The 20,314-nt window shown below is 42.7% G+C and overlaps 1 long non-coding RNA gene across 1 annotated transcript; it reads right to left on the bottom strand.

The window, feature by feature from the left end:
- Positions 1-4,876: 4,876 nt before the first annotated feature.
- On the bottom strand, positions 4,877-8,750 carry LOC134343423 (uncharacterized). The gene is made up of 3 exons (XR_010017225.1): positions 8,624-8,750; positions 8,075-8,242; positions 4,877-5,473 (listed from the first exon to the last, which is right to left on the bottom strand). It is a non-coding gene; the product is annotated as an uncharacterized LOC134343423 (long non-coding RNA).
- Positions 8,751-20,314: the final 11,564 nt, after the last annotated feature.

The following is a 20,314-nucleotide window of genomic DNA, read 5'->3' as shown; positions in this document are numbered from 1 at the left end:
GGGCATTGCGAAGGTCCAGCTTTGAGAAGATGGTGGCTCCATGCAGTGGTTCAAATGCCGAACTAAGGAGTGGCAGAGGGTACTTGTTCTTAACTGTTATATTATTTAAGCCTCGGTGGTCGATACAAGGGCGAAGCGTCCTGTCCTTCTTTTCCACAAAAAAGAAACCGGCACCTACCGGGGAGGATGAAGGCCTGATAATGCCCGCCGCGAGGGACTCACTAATGTATTTTTCCACTGCCTCTCTCCGGTCGGGATAGGCTAAAATGGCGACTGGTGGGTAGCAGGGCCCCGGGGAGAAGATCGATGGCACAATCATACGGGCGGTGTGGAGGCAGGGATAGGGCCCGTTTACTGAACACCTGTCCCAGGTCATGGTACTCTGTGGGGATGCGGGACAAGTCGAGGGGTTCCAAAACAGGTGGGGTCGCGGTACTTCCTCTGGGAGATGGGGCTGACCGCAGACAGTTGGCATGGCAAAACGGGCGCCATTTGGCTATCCTCCCAGTAGACCAGTCTATATGGGGATTGTGTTGGGTCAGCCACGGGTACCCTAGAACTACCGGGGCTTGAGGTGAATGAATGAGACTGAATCTTACCTCCTCCTGACGGTTGCCAGATAAGATCAAGGTCAGGGGCGGCGTCCAGTGGGTCACCCGAGCCAGCAACTTTCCGTCCAGGGCCCAGGCCTCCAGGGGGTTGGTTAGCGGCTCGCGAAGTATTCCAGACTGGGTGGCTATCTCTTCGTCCAGCAGATTGCCCTCAGCACTGGAATCCACCAAAGCAGATAGGGACAGGGACTGTTGTTGGCAATTCACAGTTGCCGGGATCTGCATCGGAGTCAGGGGTGCTGAAGGGAGTATCATTCGACTCACCAGAGCTCCCTTTCTCACTGGTGAGCCCTCGCTTTTAGGCCGCTGAGGGCAGGTATCCCAGAAATGGCCTGGCTGGCCACAATAGCATCAATCCCCAGCTCCCTACCTCAGAATTCGTTCGGCTGGGGTAGGAGCCACACTGGGAGCGACTGGGGAGGGTGGGGGGTGGGGGGCTGGCTGAGACTGGTTCTCTCTGTCTGACGCTCCTGAAGTTGATAATCTAATCGAATGGCTAGCGAGATCAATGAGTCCAGACCATCTGTGTCATCCCTCTCGGCCAACTCATCCTTTATCTTGTCCGAGAGACCCTATCGAAACACCTCCCGTAGGGCCGCGTCGTTCCACCTGGAGTCTGCGGCTAAGGTCCAGAACTCAATGGAATACCTGGCCACACTTCACGAAGCTTGACGAAGGGTAAGCAATCGTTTCACGGCATCCTTACCGCGAATGGATTATTCGAAGACTTTCCTCATTTCAGCGACAAAAGAGGAGTAGGAGGAACAAATCTCTGGTCGGTTATCCCATATTGCAGTTGCCCAAGCCAAGGCATCTCCTCATAGCAGCGCCATGATGTATGCAATCTTTGATTTATCCGAAGTGTAGGTACGTGGCTGCAGCTCAGAGACTAGGGAGCATTGGAACAGGAAGGCCCAGCACCTACCTAGGCCCCCGGCGTAGGGTTCAGGCTCGGGTACATATGGCTCCCGAGGGGGTGGTGTTGCTGATTCCAGGGGCGAGGTCATCCCGAGCGGTGCGGTTTTGGTAGCCGGGGTTCTTGAAGGGGACGGTGGAACAGAAGCAGAGAACCGATCCGCTTGTTCACTGACCTTCAGCACATTCATGGATAGTGTCCGAAGGTTTTCCGTGATCTCCCAAAGTAGTTGGCCGTGGGCGCCTAATAGAGAACCCTGGCTGGCCAGGGCCTGTTGTATGGGATCCTTATCAGTTGGGTTCATCATGGCCAGTTCATTCTGTTGCAAGGATGTGGCAGTGGTACAAACCCAAGTGCTGAACACAGGCGCGGAGGCTGAGTCAGGAGGCGTTATGGTCATAGCAGGTGTGAAATTGATGTCCAGAGAGTCTTTAGCCGAAGTCTTGGTTTTAATAGAGAATTCAGGAATGATGCTAGACTTAGAACTGATAGTCCTAAGAACCTTAGAACAAGGCTACTCATACAAGAGTCAACAAATGAACTGGCAGCTCCTTGTTGTGGTCACAGGGTCTTTATCCTGCAGTTTCTGATGGGAAGCAGGTGTGTGTAGTTAGTGGAACCTGGGAATGATTGGAATTTAAATGAGGTGATTGAGGCCCAATTCCTGAGGTAAATGGCATGGTGGGGGATTGCCAGAAGGGACCATGACACTCAGTAAGTTTGGAACTTCTGCATTTGTGTTCATGCACTCTCATATGCGAGTCCCAAACTCACTCATGATGGGGAAAATGCTGGCGTGCAGTGGTGACAGCTGAAACTCTAGGTTCAGTGGGGAACAGGCTTCCTTCTGATGTTATGAAAGTATGATCCCCTTATCACAAAACTAGTTCTGTGGTCCCAGTGATTCCTCCTCTTTGAGAATGCAAATTGGTGAGCAGAGTGTAATGGCCAAACCTTCCAATATTAGCAAAAGAACATTTTTAATTGAATAGCATGAGTGATAAATATAATCTGATATTATAGGATTAATTTGAACCAGCTTTTTATGCTGAAAGTAAATTTCTAGATTAAATACTGCCAATGAAATGAAATTTGACTATATTTGCATTTATGCAAAGAGGCTTCCACTTATGACACAAGTCTTTTCTGGAGGTATTAAAATAAAACATAACTTTTCTACTTAATACACTTTTTTCTCTTCGTAAAATAGAAAATGAATGATCATGCAACTAAAACATCTGTTTTGTATTAACAGTTAAATCAAATAAAATATATTTATTAATGTAACCATAAAGCTCAAGACTAGCATAATAGATCAACTTTGGCTAATTTGTCTTGTCTGAGACAGTCAGGTCTGTCTTTCAGGGCTACATATCTATTCAATGCTGCACTATACATACAAGGTTATTCATCTATTAAGGTAAATGAAACTATTCCAAGATTTCTGGATCTTTAGACCTTTAACTTCTGTAAAATGATTGATTCCATCTGAATACAAACCTTGTTCTCTAGCTATTTTGGTTTACCATCTAATGTAAATAGTTGAAAACAAAACATAATTTTTTGAGGGAGTTGTGTGAAATTCTGCAAGGAAACAAGCAAAATTCTACAGAATGTCAAGGTCAATAAGTACTAAGTAATATAAACACTGTACCATACTAGTAAAATAATCTAAATTCCCAAAAAGTACACATGCCTGTGTTTATTATTGAAATGAATACACATGATGTTGAATTTACTGTCAAAATAATGATGAAGCTAAGGTGACTTAATAGTATTTATGCATAAGGTTCATGCCAGCTTCTGGCAAATGAAGGTGTAGTTAAACATGAAATCCAGAAGTTATTGTCCTTGATGAGCTGTCTATTATTAACCTCTTGAAGATATATTCAAATACATCTTGTACTTGTGACATAGTTCTCTACTAAACCTACCACGGAAGGTTTTGGTCTTGTTTATTTTAATCCAGATAATTTTATTAATGGTATGCTTTGTTGTTATGACTGCCAAACACTTTTGTTTGTACTGAAACTTAACCATTGCTTTGTGAAACATCATTATTCCATTTTTTAACTTCTGAAGATTAATAAAACAAAGGTTAAATTCATTGTTTTATGTTGTTTTTCTCACTCTAACTACATTATGGGCCGTGACCTCCTCTGTGCCATAAATTTCTATGATTTTTATTATTTTGTCATTCCAGTCTTGAATTCACACATTTAAGTTATAGTTCCTGTTCAGATTACACACTGATCAATCGCAATTCTTTATTCTGAATGGATAAAGCCATACATCATTATATGCCCTTTGGAAATAAGTTTCAAGGGCTCTGGAGAATATGACATGCTGTTTTCATCTTTCACTTACAGCAGCTTCCCATTGCAAGAGCTCATAGAAATTAAACTTGCAAGAATAATTGCTAGCTACGTTTTCAAAATTGGTCTAGATTAAAAGGCAAATTAAGCAAACTATTATATAACATTTTTTCATGTTTTTAATTCCTAAAACCTAGGGCATTTTAGTCACTAATAAGGAAGCACATTTTTAAGAACTCTGGTAAGAAGTTATTCATTATCAATGTAACTAAAAAGGATCATTGTTGTATTTGGAAAAGGGAAGTTAAAGGACATTCCTTATAACATGGCCATTGACCAAATGAGCATTTATGGTGAATGGAAGACATATGTAATATTTATATGAAAAGGAAATGAACACAGATGTGGTTAAGAATCATGGAGCACTGAGTTTATTATCTGTGTAATCAAAATATAGGCTGTATGTGTAGATTTTCTAAATGACTTTGAATAGGACCTCAAGGGTAGTTTTAAAAATTATCAGAGCAGGAGTTGGTAGAGAATGACCATCCATTTTTGCTGGTGGAAATTCTTGAGCCATTTCAAGCCCAGGGCTGCTGTCTAATCTCTCAGTTGTTGGAGAGTGTGCAGCCATGCATATTAGTCAAAGGGAAGAGGGTTTACAACAACACACACAAAATGCTGGTGGAATGCAGCAGGCCAGGCAGCATCTATAGGAAAAAGTACAGTTGAAGTTTCGGGCTGAGACCCTTCGTCAGGACTAACTGAGAAAAGATTTAGTAAGAGATTTGAAAGTGGGAGGAGGAGGGGGAGATCCGAAATGATAGCAGAAGACAGGAGGGGGAGGGAAGAAGCTAAGAGCTGGAAAGTTGATTGGCAAAAGGGATACAGAGTTGGAGAAGGGGGAGGATCATGGGACAGGAGGCCGAGGGAGAAAGAAAGGGGGAGGGGAGCCCAGAGGAAGATGGAGAATAGGCAAGGAATGATTGTGAGAGGGACAGAGAGAGAAAAACAAAGGGGGGGGGGATAAAAATAAATAAGGGATGGGGTAAGAAGGGGAGGAGGGGCATTAACGGAAGTTACAACATTCATTTTATAGTTGTATGGCTGTCCTTCTGAGCATCCTGATGGTTCTAGAAGCACTTGAAGCCTGAGTGTGAGGATATTGTGTACATCTAACCAATGACGCCGCTAGATGTCTGCCAAAAGAAATATCCTAGGTAGATATGAATACACCAGAATAAGGTATTGTACACAGGAATACAAATCAACGTGGGATCAAAATATCAATGCTTTTAAAAAAAAACTCTTACAATGAATGAAAGTGATACAGGAACAGTGTTCTGTAAAATTCACCCACAACTGATCAGCATAGTAGATTAAAGACAAATTGATATAAACAATGTGCTGTTAGACACTGTCGGACAGAACTAGCATACTATAGTGATGCTAGTACTGATGATCAGCACACCTTGACTTGCTGGTTTTTCATTGTTGACACGTTCTCTGTTTGCACTTGATGTTACACTTGGCCCCAGTGAGAGTTCAATGTTGTGCAAACTATGACGGTTCCAGGGGGTACACATTGCAGGCTGCTGGTCATTGGGAGAAGATGGTAAATATAGAGGAAGCTGTAAAATAAATGAAGCATCAGTTAACAATTCAACAACAAAAGATAGCTTCTGAAAATCATTTATTCCTGAACTTTTCAACATCTTCATTGTCACAAAAGCTTAACTTAAGTACCAAGCCTCTTAAGACAATTTCATCTCCAACTTTGATAAATTATTCGGATAAGAACTTGATCCAGTCTGACAAGGATCACTTGAGTAAACTAAGCTTGATTGGAATTGAGTTAAAAACCAGCCCATCTTTTAATTTGGCAAACAAGGTCTAAAGTAGATTCAGTACTTATATGGGGCTCATATTCCCACCATCCATAATTTTACCAATCTTGCCAGGAATGATGTGAATGTGGGAATGGAAGAACAACATAAATGGCACACCAGGGTTATGTTACACACATGAAGGGACACAGATTTTACCATTGTTAGGATCGGCGGAGGAAAATCTTAGGCAGGAGACACCTAATGACTTTTATGGAAGCAAAGAAGCTTCTTGTGTTCCTTACCACAAGGAAAATTGAAAAAAGTTGAATTACTGTACTTTCTAGTCTTGCTCCTTGGCACTTGATCATCTTGACAAAGTCAGCACGGGATCTGAGAGAACACTGAGCCTACACTACTTCACCAAATTCCATTTGGGATTTTATACTAAATCATCACCTGTTTAAAGCAGGAAGCTTGTTTGATTCCCAAAGCCTGCAACTTAAAATAGCATGAAGTACAAGTGTAGAGGCTAGCCAGATATACAATTTGATTAGCCTGTAAACACCTTCTCAATAGTTGCCTGATGTGAGGAGGGGAGGTCAATGGGCGCATCATTTTAGAAAGGTCTTTTAAATTCTTCATTCCAGAATTGTGTAAGTTTGTCTGTATAATAAGATTGTCTGCATAACTGAATTTCATATACAAGCAGTTGTAAGAACCTGAATGAACCCTGTTCAAATGGAACTTCTGCACTGAGCAACTCATTAATCATTTATTATTCATGCTAAACTACAGTGTGCTATATCAGCTGTGTTTAGGAATAATGTTGAGCAGCAATGGGTTCTTGCCATATTGATATTTAATAAATTAGTCAGCTAAAATCTACTTTGCCTCTATTTCCCATTATTTAGATTTATATCCATGTAGTAGCTGCTACTCATTAGAAAAAAGTCTTTATTTCACAATGATATCAGATAGGTGATTCAACATAAATACTTGCCAACCCCAATCATTGGCTAAAAACAGAACAGACATTTTTTTCCAGACAATCTGATTACCCTTAATGCTTATAAATCTGTTTACAGTATCTGATTCACACTGGCTTTGGTTACTCCAAAGAAGTACTTGCATCCTGTTGGAGAAACCACATGAAAAAAATAAGAATGATATGAGATTAATTCTGTATGTTCTCAGTGATGACACAAAAATCTCTCTCTCACACACACATTCTTTCTTTCTCTCTGTCTCTCCCTCCCTCCCCCTCTCTTTCTCCCTCCTTCCCCCTTTCTCTCTCTCTCCCACCTTTCTCTCTCTCTCCCTCTCTCCCCCTCTCTATCTCTCCCCCCCTCTCTCCCCTCTTTCTCTCTCCCCTCTCTCTCCCCTCTCCCCCTCTCTCCCTCTCTCTTCTCCCCCTCTCTCTCTCCCCCTCTGTCCCTCTCTCCTTCTCTCCCTCTCTCTCTCCCCTTCTCTCTCCCCACCTTTCTCTCTCTCCCTCTCTCTCCCCCTCACCTTTCTCTCTTGCTCTCTCTCCCCTCTCTCTCTCTCCCTCTTTCTCTCTCCTCTCTCTCTCCCCCTCTCCCCCTCTCTCCCTCTCTCCCTCTCTCTCCCCCTCTCTCCCCCACCTTTCTCTCTCGCTCTCGCTTCCCCCTCTCTCACTCTCTCCCCCCTCTCTTTCTCTCTCTCTCTCCCCCTCTCCCTCTCTCTCCCTCTCTTTCTCTCTCTCTCTCCCCCTCTGTCTTTCTCTCACTCACTCTGTCTCCCCCTCCCTCTCTCCCTCTCTCCCTCTCTTTCTCTCTCTCCCCTCTCTCTCCCCCCTCTCCGTCTCTCCCTTTCTTTCTCTCTCTCCCCCCTCTCCCTCTCTTTCTCTCTCTCTCTCCCCCTCTGTCTTTCTCTCTCTCACTCTGTCTCCCCCCCTCTCTCCCTCGCTCTCTCTCTCTCTCTCTCTCTCTCCCCCTCTTTCTTTGTCCCCTGTTCATTACTCACTTTAAAATTACCAACCGCCTCAATTCAATCACTTACTGTCTCCAGCTGCCACCACCCCTCAGGGTCACACCTACCTTTGATGTGTCCTCAAGCCCGTTGTTGTGGACCACTCAACCCAGCTGAGCCCGCACCTGCAGAAACTAGGATGGCGGAAGGTGGTCCAGTGTACATTTTCGCCAGTTGATAGGCTCACACCGTTGTGGACGGGATGTGCGTTACCTGGTCAACTGGAAAGGTTATGTCCTGGAGTTGAGGAGTTCCACCAGACCCATCTGGATTGCTTTGTGCCATTGGGTGCTGGCTGTAGGAAGGGGGGTCCTGTCAGGCCTGTACAGGCAGGCTTCGCTCAGTCACACCCAGCTAACAGGAGTCACCTGCCACTCATTTCCAACTCATGACCAGCAACCTATTTTAACCCACCTCTCATCCACAATCTTTGTTCACTCGTTTGAATTAGCCAGCCTCAGCCAGTTGCTCTTGGCCTTCAGTTACGTTGTTGCCTTGACATTGTGACAAGAATACACATAGATTAAGATGTAGCTGTCCTGTGCTGGCACCACTGGGATCAGCAGTTGGTCTGCCACCTGTCTTCAGGAGAGAGAGAGATAAGGAAAACAATGGAGCAGCATTTGGAGATGTGTAATGAAGGGACGGGAGAGAGAGTAACAGAAGGAGAGAGCTGTCAAGATCGGCTCCCCCTTTGAACCCTGGACTGTTTGAAGTGATGGACAGGCGATACCCCAGCAGGGGGATAAAAAGGGACAGGTTCGCTAAGGCAAGACACACATGACACCCGAGGTAACAAGACCCTGGAAGCGGTGCGTCTCTCACAAGTCGGTGGGAAGTTTTGGAAGGCCAGTTGCGGGACTGGGCCATAGACGCACAGGGTGGAAAGGCACGATCGGCGGGAACCTGGTGTGTGTCCACCCTTGCCTGGGTGCCAGGTTCACCGCAGAGAAACAATCGTACCTGGAAACGGAGGGGTCACGGTCGGTGACCTCAGATGACATCACAAAGGACTCGCCCGAAAGCTAACTGCGAAGGTCTGTGTGGAAGCCTCGAATATTCATTCGTTTTGCTCTCTCCCTCCTTCCCCCCACTGTCCATCGCCACGGCAGCAATTACTGCAAACTGAACTGAACTAAATTGAACTGAACTTTGAGTCACTTTGAAACTGGTCATTTACCCCTAGACAACGATAGAGCTTGATTGATCCTGTTATCTTAATTCTGTGTACATGTATGTTTATCATTGCTGAACTGTTGCATTTATTATCCTTTTGATTAGAGTACTGTGTTGCTTGTTTCTTTAATAAAACTTTCTTAGTTCTAGTAATCCAGACTCCAATTGAGTGATCCACTTCTGCTGGTTTGGCAACCCAGTTACGGGGTACGTAACAACATGTATCAGTTCTCTCTTATTTTGCAATTTGTTATTAAAGTTTTCATTCTTGGCTTAGTCATCTCTGTTGTTCTCCATTTGGGCCAAGCCTCCCCTACATTTCCTGACAGGCCCTTCTTTTAAAACGAAGGCTCACATGTAGTTACCTGTGGTCAGTCTGGCTATTCTTCATATAGAAAGGAATTTCTTGAAGATTTTCTGCACTATAGTCAGACTTTGTGGTCAGTGGAAGGAGTGTAGTTAATTACGCATGTCTGGTAGTCAAGTACAAGGATAATGGGAAAATGTTATGTTTTGTAATTCCAGAAACTAATCTAAAGAAAATCACAGGAGCCTGGATAACTTGTCTCTTTGGTTATTCTCTGGTGAGGCATTCAAATATGATGTGGTGGTGTGATTTATGCCATTCATGTAATGTTAATGCCTTGCTAGAAGAGTTGAATGAACTCAACACAGCCATCTGGCCAACCAAGCTCTAAAGTAAGTACTGAAGGTTGAAAATAATTTGAAAGCTTGCCTGCAACGGCAGTAGATTTGGATGATAAACTGCATTTATCAAACGCAAATCATGCTCCAACAGAATACATTTTAATATTATTTTAGATATTTTGGCTTAGATAGCTTTTAGGATCAATTTTTACTTTACTTGAGGGACCAATTCATTGTTGGTTATACAATCAAACTATATGCTGGCTGATTGAATTTTCATTCCTTTAAAACTTATCGAAGTAATCTTTGCCCAGTGAATATTGATCAATACTGTTCAGTAATGTTTGATTTTGATTCTCTGGTGCATGCTGAGTCAAACAATCACAGTGAGTGTGTCAGTGTAGTTATCAAAGTTAGAGTTGGCATTTAAAGAGAGGAAGGTGTAAAATTTAATAAGTCTTGTTAGAAATAAACATACCTCAAAATTAAGTGAGTGAAGGACATTCATAGTCACACAAATAACGTCTGCTTCTCGAAGCTGTCAGAAGTCTCCGAGTCCATATGGCTGCAACTCAGCAAAGGGGATGAATTAGAATCGGAATCAGGCGGGCCGGCTGGTGGCGCAGTGACATCAGCGCCAGACTCTGAAACGGAGGTTCCCGGGTTCGAACCCAGTCGGGTCCGCTCCTAAGTACGCTTTCCATCCGTGCCGGGTTGAGTGTCGAGATCGCAACTCGACCTCGTAAAATAAAGGGACAAATACTGCAAAATGTCTGTGTGAAGAGTGGCGTGTCACACAGTCTCTCTCTCTCTCGCTCCCCACCTTGTAAAGGCTTAAAAAAGACATCATCCCACCAACATCACACACACACGGACGCACACATGCAGACGCACACACACAGATGCACACGCCAAAAAAAAGAATCAGAATCAGGTTTATTATCAGTCAAGTATGTTGTGAAAATTATTGTTTCTTGGCAGCAATACAGTGCAAGGCATAAAGAGATTACAATAAGTTACAATATAAAAATATGGTGCAAAAGGGAAATAGTGAACAAGAGAAAATCTGCAGGTGCCGGAAATCCAAGCAATGCACAGAAAATGCTGGCAGAACTCAGCAGGCCAGGCAACATCTATGGAAAAGAGTGAACAGTTGATGTTTCATGCGGAGACATTTCAGTAGGACTGAAGAAAAAAATGATGAGGAGTACCCCCCACCTTCTACCTCTGACTCCTCTTCTTTTTTTCTCCAGTCCTGCTGAAGGGGTCTTGGCCCGAAACGTCAAGAGTGCACTTTTCCAAGGGAAGTAGTGAGGTAGCGTTCATGGGCATATGGGCCAATCAGAAATCTGATGGCAGAGGGGAAGATGCTGTCCCTAAAATGTTGAGTGTAGGTCTTCAAGCTCTTGTACCTTCTCTCTGATGGTAGCAATGAGAAGAGGGCATGTTTCGAGTGATGATTGTCCTTAATGATGGATGTTGCCTTGTTAAGGAACTGCTATTTGAATATGTCCTCGATGATGGGGAGGATTATGCTTGCTGAACCTACAACCCTTTACAGCTCTATTGATCCCGTGTATCAGAACCTCCATGCCAGGTGGTGAAGCAACCAGACAGAGTGTTTCCCCATACCATATATCCTCAAACTCCTAATGAAGTAATAAAGTGGGAGTAGTAGATAAAAATAACTGAATTTCAGCTCCAAAAGCAAGTGGAAGAATTGTAATACATGCACTATATTATTGCTGTGGATACTTAATATTTATTGTTTACATTTGCTGAGATGCTCGAGGCAACATAATAATTCAATCTTCCAGTACGTGAATGAGGGGCAACCTCATACAAGTATTTAAAATTATGAGAGACATATATAAAGTGGATGGTAATAGTCCTTACTCCTGGGAACGTGAGTCCAAAACTATAGTGCATAGGTATAGGGTGAGAGGGGAAAGACTTAAAAGGGGTTTGAGGGACAACTTTTTCACACAGAGGATAGTGAGTATATGAGCTGTCAGAGGATACAACCGAGACAAGTACAATATATCGTTTAAGAAGAAATTGGATGGGTACGTGGAGAGGTGGGTTTGAGGGATGTGGGCGGAACTCAGGAAATTGGGACCAGATGAATGTATAACGTGGTCGGTACAGACTAATTGGGCCAAAGGGCCTATGTTGTATAGCTCTATGATTCTGTGTGTGTTTAGCATCAAAATCTACAAAGAGATGGTCGCTGTTTGATGTCGCTAGTAAATAAACTGCATCTAGAAATAAGGGCTATCTATTCCATTGGACATGAGCTTTTGCACAGGTCACTCAGATAATACACATCAACAACACAAGGGTCTATAAACCAAGGCAGCTAACTGTAAATGCATTAAGAAAGAAATGAAACAGTGTACATTCTCATTGAAAATGTAGCAAAAATGGAAAATTTCTATGGCAAGTGTAAAGTTATCTGGCATGCAGATCGTTAATTACTTTGATTTTACAAGACAAGAAACGTGATCGGATTCGCCATTATACCCATGAGTTACTGTGATAAACGTTTTCAATAACTACTTTTCTATCAGGAAATTTATTTTATTTTATGGTTTAGTTTTTGCTTAAGGGTATATCTGTTAGTGGCCCCCAACTACAGATTGACAACAGTTTTTACATGGACTTAGCTTGAAGCATAAATTCTAAAAATGCTAATTAGTGATCTGATGTACCTTATTAGGTGGAGTTGTTTGCAGCCTTTTCTTCCTAATAGAAATAAATGAAATGGTTTGGCTTGATATAATTTTCAAGAGTCTATAAATTTATCCCACAACAAAAAGTTTTGAAAATATTTTAACAATTAAAGATGACAGATTAGTTTCATTTCTCACATGTACATCGAAACGCCAAAACATATCGTGAAATATGTTGTTTCTGCGTCAGCGACCAACATCATCCAAGAATTGTGCTGAAGGTAGCCTGCAAGTGTCGCCATGCTTCTGGTGCCAACATAATATGCCCACAATGCACTAACCCTAACCCTAACTGTATGTCTTTGGAATGTGGGAGGAAACCAGGGTACCTACAGGAAATGCACACGGACATTAGTAGAACATATAAACTCCTTACAGACAGTGGCGAGAATCGGTGATTGCTCGCACTGTAAAGCAATTGCAATAGTTGCTACACCACCCTGCTGCCCCTTTATTATATTCTATTTTATTATATGAGGACTAATGGTTAAGGCGTTCGTCTAGTGATCTGAAGGTCGCTAGTTCGAGCCTTGGCTGAGGCAGCGTGTGTGTCCTTGAGCAAGGCACTTAACCCCACATTGCTCTGCGACGACACCGGTGCCAAGCTGTATGGGTCCTAATGTCCTTCCCTTGGACGACATTGGTGGCGTGGAGAGGGGAGACTTGCAGCATGGTCAACTGCTGGTCTTCCATACAACCTTGCCCAGGCCTGCACCCTGGAAACCTTCCAAGGCGCAAATCCATGGTCTCATGAGACTAACAGATGCCTATAAATATGAGGACTAAGCAAGTTTTTAATATTTCTTAAATTATGTCCTTAATTTAATGTTTATAAATTATTATTTTACATGAACTTTTCCAAATATTGAAAACCTCACATTAAAGCAGAGTGTCACAGCGATTGCCTTATCACATTTGCCTTGTAATGAAGCAATGACTAACTTAGAACAGGGCAATATTCAAATACAGTTGCTGATAATTGTCCGAAGACAGTGTCAGAGTTACACGTAAGGTTCAGTCACAAACAAGAGAAAATCTGCAGATGCTGGAAATCCACGTGACACACACAAAATGCTGGAGGAACTCAGCAGGCCAGGCAGCATCTGTGGAAAAGAGTACAGTTGACATTTCAGGCCAAGACCCTTCATCAGGACTGCAGAAAAAATGGTGAGGAGTCAGAATAAGAAGGTAGGAAGGAGGGCATCTAAACTTGCCTGCCCTGAAGAAGATTAAATCTTCCCTTCGATGGGAATTCAGTGAAACCTTCTCTCACTTCTCCCCCTCTGTGATCTCTGTGGCCCCCCAACTCTTTGACTAAATGCTTACCCGGACCCACTCCCACAGCCATGAATCCCTCCCGGGAACATGTCTTTGCCACTAGCTTGTACCACACGGCTTCCAAGTCTGTTTTCAAGCCTCTCAATTCGGATCCTCTGAGGACACCAGCTACTCACATTCAAATGACTGCTTCCCCCATAGCATTCTACGTGCCACACTTTCCACCATGAGGAGGTACCTGGCGTCCCTGACCCAGTCCCTTCCACAACTCCGGGATTCTCCATCGGCTGTCCTATTAAATTCCCCCTTCTCCAGCCCTGTATCTCTTTCACAAATCAACTTCCCAGCTCCTTACTTCACCCCTCCCCCTCCCAGTTTCACCTACCACCTTGTGTCTCCTTTCCCTCCCTCCCGCCTTTTAACTCTACTCCTCAGCTTCTTCTCCAGTCCTGCTGAAGGGTCTTGGCCTGGAATGTCAATTGTACTCTTTTCCATAGATGCCGTCCGGCCTGCTGAGTTCCTCCAGCATTTTGTGTGTATTGCTTGGATTTCCAGCATCTGCAGATTTTCTCTTGCATCTCGTACTCCGAACAGTGAAGCCTACTCCTTCATCCTCTTCCAGACTACATAACACCAGAAAATCTCTGTACAGAAAAAAAGCTTCTTCCTTGTTCTCCACAAGTACAGGTCTGAAAGGCAGAGTTACCTGTTTTTGAGTTCTGGTGCTCTAAGACTCCCAAGAACTACAGATCACTTGGCATTCTTGCTCTGCAGTGGTAACCATCAAACCTCTGCCTAAAATTATGCTTTGCTCTTGGCCATACTCTAAATCCAACTCTGCAGTTTAACATTAGCATTATAACTGCCCATTTGACTTTAGACTTACTTTTCCAACAATGACAAACACATCTCTCTCTCTCTAATTTCCCTAAAATGAGTCAACCAAGATCAGTTAAGAGTTGCTCAAAGAGTCCCTTGAGCATTTTTGACCCCAGGTATTTCACCAAACTGGACTGAGAATATATGTAGGCCTCAAATTATTCTTGGCCTTTTCAGCTCAGTCTTGGCACTTGCAGGGTTTGGAAACTAAACAAGGAGTGAGAAAAGTTGGCTCCTGATCTCCTCAAACTGGTCCTGACATCTGGAAGAGCTTATTATGCAGTGGGGAGAAATTATTCAGTCTGAGAACTGCCTGAGCACATGATGCTCCGAGATGGTGAAGGTTTACCAGATGCCTTCCCAAATGGGGATCTCGAGGGTTTTGGCCTGGATCTGGGCTTGGACCCTTGAAGTATTTTGACAGTTGTTAAGTTCGTAAATGACACAAATGTCCCAAGGCTTCTGCTTGCACCTTTTCCACACCACCCCCTTCAGATGTGTATGTTGTAGCCTGGATAGCCATCAGTAAAATTCTGATTTGTAAACCTCCTCTGACTCTGAGTGCTCTGGCTGGGTCAGCAATGGAGATTCCCAGAGGAAAGATCCTAGAATTCCTGCCAAAATGGAGAATCCCCAGATCTTTTTTCATCTAATGAGGAGTGAAATATCTGCCTCCAGGGAGTCTCATACAGATCAAGTGTTGTTTCTGGACTTCACTTACACACCAAACCCAGTGCTTTTCACTGAAGCTTGGGATTTCTGTGGTGCAATGCGATGAAAGCCATTGTACTTTGACAATGTAAATGTTCCTGCTCCTCGTTAGAGTGTTGCTCTAATGGCTGCACCAAGCAGACAGCGGCTGGGCCGCCTGCCTCCGTGCCAAAGGGTTAGAAGGTTGCTACTCGAACAAATGTGCTTCTAAACTCTTCTACACAACATCAGTATTTTTAGCCTGTGTGGAGGAAGCTTGGTGTCGTCTGTAGTACACAGAACACAGAACAGGACACCAGAGGAACAGGCTACTTGGCCCACAATATTTGTGCTGAACATAATGCACAAACTTAAACTAATCCCATCTGTCTGCACATCTCTCCATTCCTCTCCTGCTCATATCTCTGTCTAAATGCCTCTTAAGTGACATTTTTATATCTGCCTCCATCATCACCCTTGGCAGCACATTCCACACACTCACCACTCTCTGCGTAAAAATCTTGCTCTGCACACTCTTTTGAACTTTCTCTCATCTCACAGCTACACTCTCTAGTATTTGACATTTCTTCTCTGGGGAGGGACATCTCCCTTTTACTATCCTGTGTGATAATAATTTTAACCTCTTGTACATAATTTTATATCAGGTCTCCCCTCAGCCTCCAGCACCCCAGAAAAATGATTTACATTTGTCCAAACTCCCCTTATGGCCGATAACCTATAGTCCAGAGTGGAATTTTTATTTCTGAAGCGTAACTTTCCAGAAACACAACCAAGCAGTCCTGTCACAATTCATCTTCAGAGAATCGATCCATTTGCAAAGTAGGACATGTATGTATTGACATCAACCCATGTTGTCAGTGAAGGGAGAAATTACACACTTCTATTGCTGGTCACAGAACAGAATCAGGTTTCCATTCTGCTATTTGCTGCAAAGCTGTGCAATTTAAAGTGCTACTTGCACATTTTGATCCAACTGCGACAATTTCCTGCCAGATACTCTGGAGGCCGACTGGTGTTAGGTAACTGTTCTCCATTTTATGCCGAGGACTTTGGGTAAGATCCACTGTTATTTCCAACCTGAACCATTCTCACTGTAGCCGCAAGTCTGTGCGCTTAGCCCCCTCTCTACTTTCTGTGTGACAAAACACAGCTCCAATGCCATATTCAAGTTTAATGATGGCACCACTGTCTTAGGCCAAATGAAATGAATCAGCACATAGGAGGGAGATGGCCATGTTCCCCAAGGGAATTCTTTTCTGATGTCACCTAAAGCTTGTTTCTTCTGATTTTTGGGTGACAATGCCTCACCACTCACCCCCTTCCTCCACACACTGACAAATGGAACGGCAGGGCAGTGGAGGAGCTAGAGCTTGGAGCTGGTGGCAGGGTGCATTCTCTCTCTGCCAATGACACCATTGCTTACGTCAATGATATTGGATTCTTGGAGCAGGCCTTTTAAGGACTGGAAACCTGAAATATTAGCTACCCAGAAGGTAGATGAACAAAATTCACTGATAATTACTTATGCTCCTTGCTACTTCCCTTATATGTCTGCGTTGCCAAATGAAGAGATCCCAGCGCTGTTATGCTAGAGAGGAAAACTAAATACACTGCATGAATTTGCATGGGACAGCTCCAAATATACATCTCTATTATGGGACAGATGAATCTATAGTCAATGATCTTGGAACTCCCATAAGGAATGAGAGAGAAAGGCACTGCTACTCGAATCAGTTGGAGATAGAATGCTACCAAGACAAGATCAATGTGGTTGAACCTGAATATCTTTCATTCCAAAATCCCAATCCACTGTATGAGATGACCATGAACGGCAAAACAGCCTGAGCATTTAAGATTTTTATTTTTGCAGTAGTGATTCATTACTTAGTTGGTTTGAATTTTAAGAATAAAAGCTCTCATTTGATTTCGTTGTCTCATCAGGGAGTTTTATTTTCAGAAAGCCCCGGCCCCTCAAAAAAGTGAGTATTTTTGAACCATTGGTTCATTTTTGGGATTTCCAAAACTACGGAACTGAAGTGAGTAAATATAAAGATCTTACAGGCCAGTCTTGATCAAGTAGAATAGCAGAACCAGCCTGCAGACTGAATGAACTGTTTCTATGTTTGGACATGTCATCAACTTACTAGCTGTAAGAAAAGCCTTACATTTTTTTTTCACAATGCTTCTTCATTAGCGCCTACATCAGTGGTTCCCAACTTTTTATGCCATGGACCAATGCCATTAAGCAAGGGCTCTGTTTACTCCAGGTTGAAAATCCTGGTCTAGATGATCAAGATGATAACATGGTTTGCTTTCTAGTGCCTCAAGGGGTCTTGTGCACTCACTACCACTGCAAATCAAGGTTGCCATGTTGCACATAAGTACTTATCTGGCAATCAAATTGCAACTTGTGTCCCTGATGCACTTGGATGGCGGGAGCCATAATTTACTCTTTGAAACTGTCTGTGATATTGCATCTGGAAAACTCTCAACTCCTTCTGGATCAGCCTGAATAATATACAGCCACCTAGAGTCAAATTCAACCCCACCACCGGGCGGTGAGGCAAGATACAAAACTTTATATTGAGTTTGAGTTGGTGCTGCTTCATAACAAGTAGAATGTGTTTAGGAAGAGACTGCGAGAAGGGCTGCCCCATACTCACGATCCCTGGTGGGAAGTGCTTCATATCTGGTTTTCCTCCCCATCACAGCATGTTTCCATCTAGATTGGAAACATTATCAGTTTGAAGGAAAGTGTTTCTCTATCATGACAAACTTCCATTCAGTTTCTCTCCTAGAAATGCTCAATTCTCCCTTGCAAAATTGAGGATAAAGGAACGCAGCTCCAATGGGATTACACAACGTGGTTGGTTCTGGGAGTTTCCAGAGCTTCCCCACTTGCAGTGGAAGGTAGTTGGGAAGTATTGAATTTGGACAGTTGGAGGTTGGAGTTTTTGCATCTGGAGCTTTTAATTGACATTTAAATGAGATGAAAAATTAACAACCTATGCCTCAACATCCTCACCCTATAAAAGTCAAGAGTCCATCAGAAATGATTCACAGAATTACAGACTTTGCACCTGGCGTTCCTAAGATCAGAGGAGAAAGAGGGCACATGCAAAGAAACTATCGAAGGCCTGAAAAACTTCAGGCCCTCATTAGACCCAAAGGCTTAATGATTGTTGATTTTTGAAAACAGTCAGATGGTTCCACAGCTGGGGGCCGATACCACTTCTATTGGTCTCCGAGGTTAAATCAAGCTACAATTACATTGAGCTTAGGGTAATCATCAGAAACAGATGCTTCGGGTCGGGTCTGACAAATGTGTTCCACTCCAATGGCATCCATGTGTCTAGTGACAGGGGCTGGGGTGGGGTGGGGTGGGTTGGAAGGAAGGACTGTTGACCCCTACCATTGAGCATTAGTTTACAAATTATTAAAACTGAAGTTCACCTTTACTAAGCCAGAGGTGAATAAACTATCTAGCTGTTTGGATCTAAGGGAAATCACTCCAGAAAAAAACACATATTCTGGAACGAAATTACCTTATTTGTGTAGGTTTGTATTCATTTAAAATTCCTCCCCTTGACCTCTTAACCAAGAAAAATACACATTTTGTTGGCATTTTTAAAAAATTGCAGACAATGGAACTTAATGAAAACATTTTACCATGCTTTTATTTTACTGTTGCTCAGTGTAATTTTATCCCAGCCCCACTAATTAAAATATATTACTCCTAACCACCAACAGCCTAGCAAAAATATTCAATGTAATCAGGATCAGCACATGTTCTCAGTTTGGTCCTCAGGGCCATTTCAGTCTTTGACAAATATTCAAGCCCCTTGCTCAAGGATCTGTATTGTGACTGCAGGCATTTGTGTTCAATGCTCAGAGCTCCGTTTCCACCAATGTCTCCATTCTGAAAGGTGGCTCTGTTCAATTTGTTAAACAACAATGCATTAATACAACTGCTGGTCTCCAGTGTCCTGTTCTGATCTTCCTGCCTAGTCTGGTCACAGTCCCCTATGGAATTACCTTTGATTATCAATTGTCATAGATTTCTGAGGGCAGGAAATAGGGTTTGTAGGTTTTCTGTCAGAGGAGTTTGTTTCAGAGCAAGAGACTTCATTGGTGTTAAAGTATTGAACATTATTGAAATGTCATATTTTACTAACAATTTTAAGCCAATTACTTAGGGCAATCGTTGCTTCTGGAGAGGAATACAATGGTGCACAGTGAATATTCCTTTTTCCATATAGAGCAGTCACTTTTAATTTATGGAATGGAAATATAGATGACTTTCCACCAGCATTCTTGGATTGTTTAATAGGTAAAAAGTGTGTATATGTATGTGTGTGTGTGTGTGTATATATTTGATTAGTCATCAGGTTTAGTTAGATTGTTGTGATTAACCTCTTTGCAACAAGATTTGTCAGCACAGTGAAACAAAGCAGAATGGAAAATTCTGGGCTGTGACATCTCTGGGAGATTCTGGGACAAATGCTAGCCCTGTCCATGACCAGCCCATGATTCAGTCTTTAGTGTTCAAATGCTCAGGTCAGTAAAATTATATGGAAAAAAAAAACTTTTGATACTAGTCTGATATGGCATGGCCAATTTGCCTAGATACTGTGTTTCAGAAACCCACCGCCTTAGCCTTCTGAAATGCTGAATAAGATCCCCACAGTACTATTCGTAAATGTCTGGGAAATTCTTTTCAGTATCACTAAATTAGATCATCATTCTCTATGGTATCCTACTGTTTAAAATTCTGCCATATTTCCTGTATTACTATAATGAATACTCCTCAAGCATGTTGCATTTGGTGTAAAATACTTTTGGACATAATGGTTTTGTGAGAAATAGTGTAGTGGCAAATTACTTATTTTTTTCTTCAGAGAATCCACAAAGGTGGGTTGAACATAACCTTCTTTGAAATCCATGCTGACATTTGTTTTATTATTGTTGTATTCCTTGTGTCCAAATATATTGTTTCTGGGCATTTCACCAAAGATTCAAGCATGTTTACTAACACTAACGTTAAGCTAGCTGGTCAAGAGTTCCCTGAAATTCTGCAATCTCCCTTTTAAAGATAAGGAAAATTTGATGTTCACCAGTACTTTGTGATAATTCCCTTTCCTACTGAATTTTTACATATAGATACTACTAGCTGTATCTGCCTTCATTTCTTTGAGTATCTGGTTGTGCAATCCATCAGGACTTAAATTGT

Source organism: Mobula hypostoma, chromosome 3 (assembly GCF_963921235.1).
Source record: "Mobula hypostoma chromosome 3, sMobHyp1.1, whole genome shotgun sequence".
Classification (NCBI taxonomy): domain Eukaryota; kingdom Metazoa; phylum Chordata; class Chondrichthyes; order Myliobatiformes; family Myliobatidae; genus Mobula; species Mobula hypostoma.
This window is presented reverse-complemented; position numbering and strand designations above follow the sequence as displayed.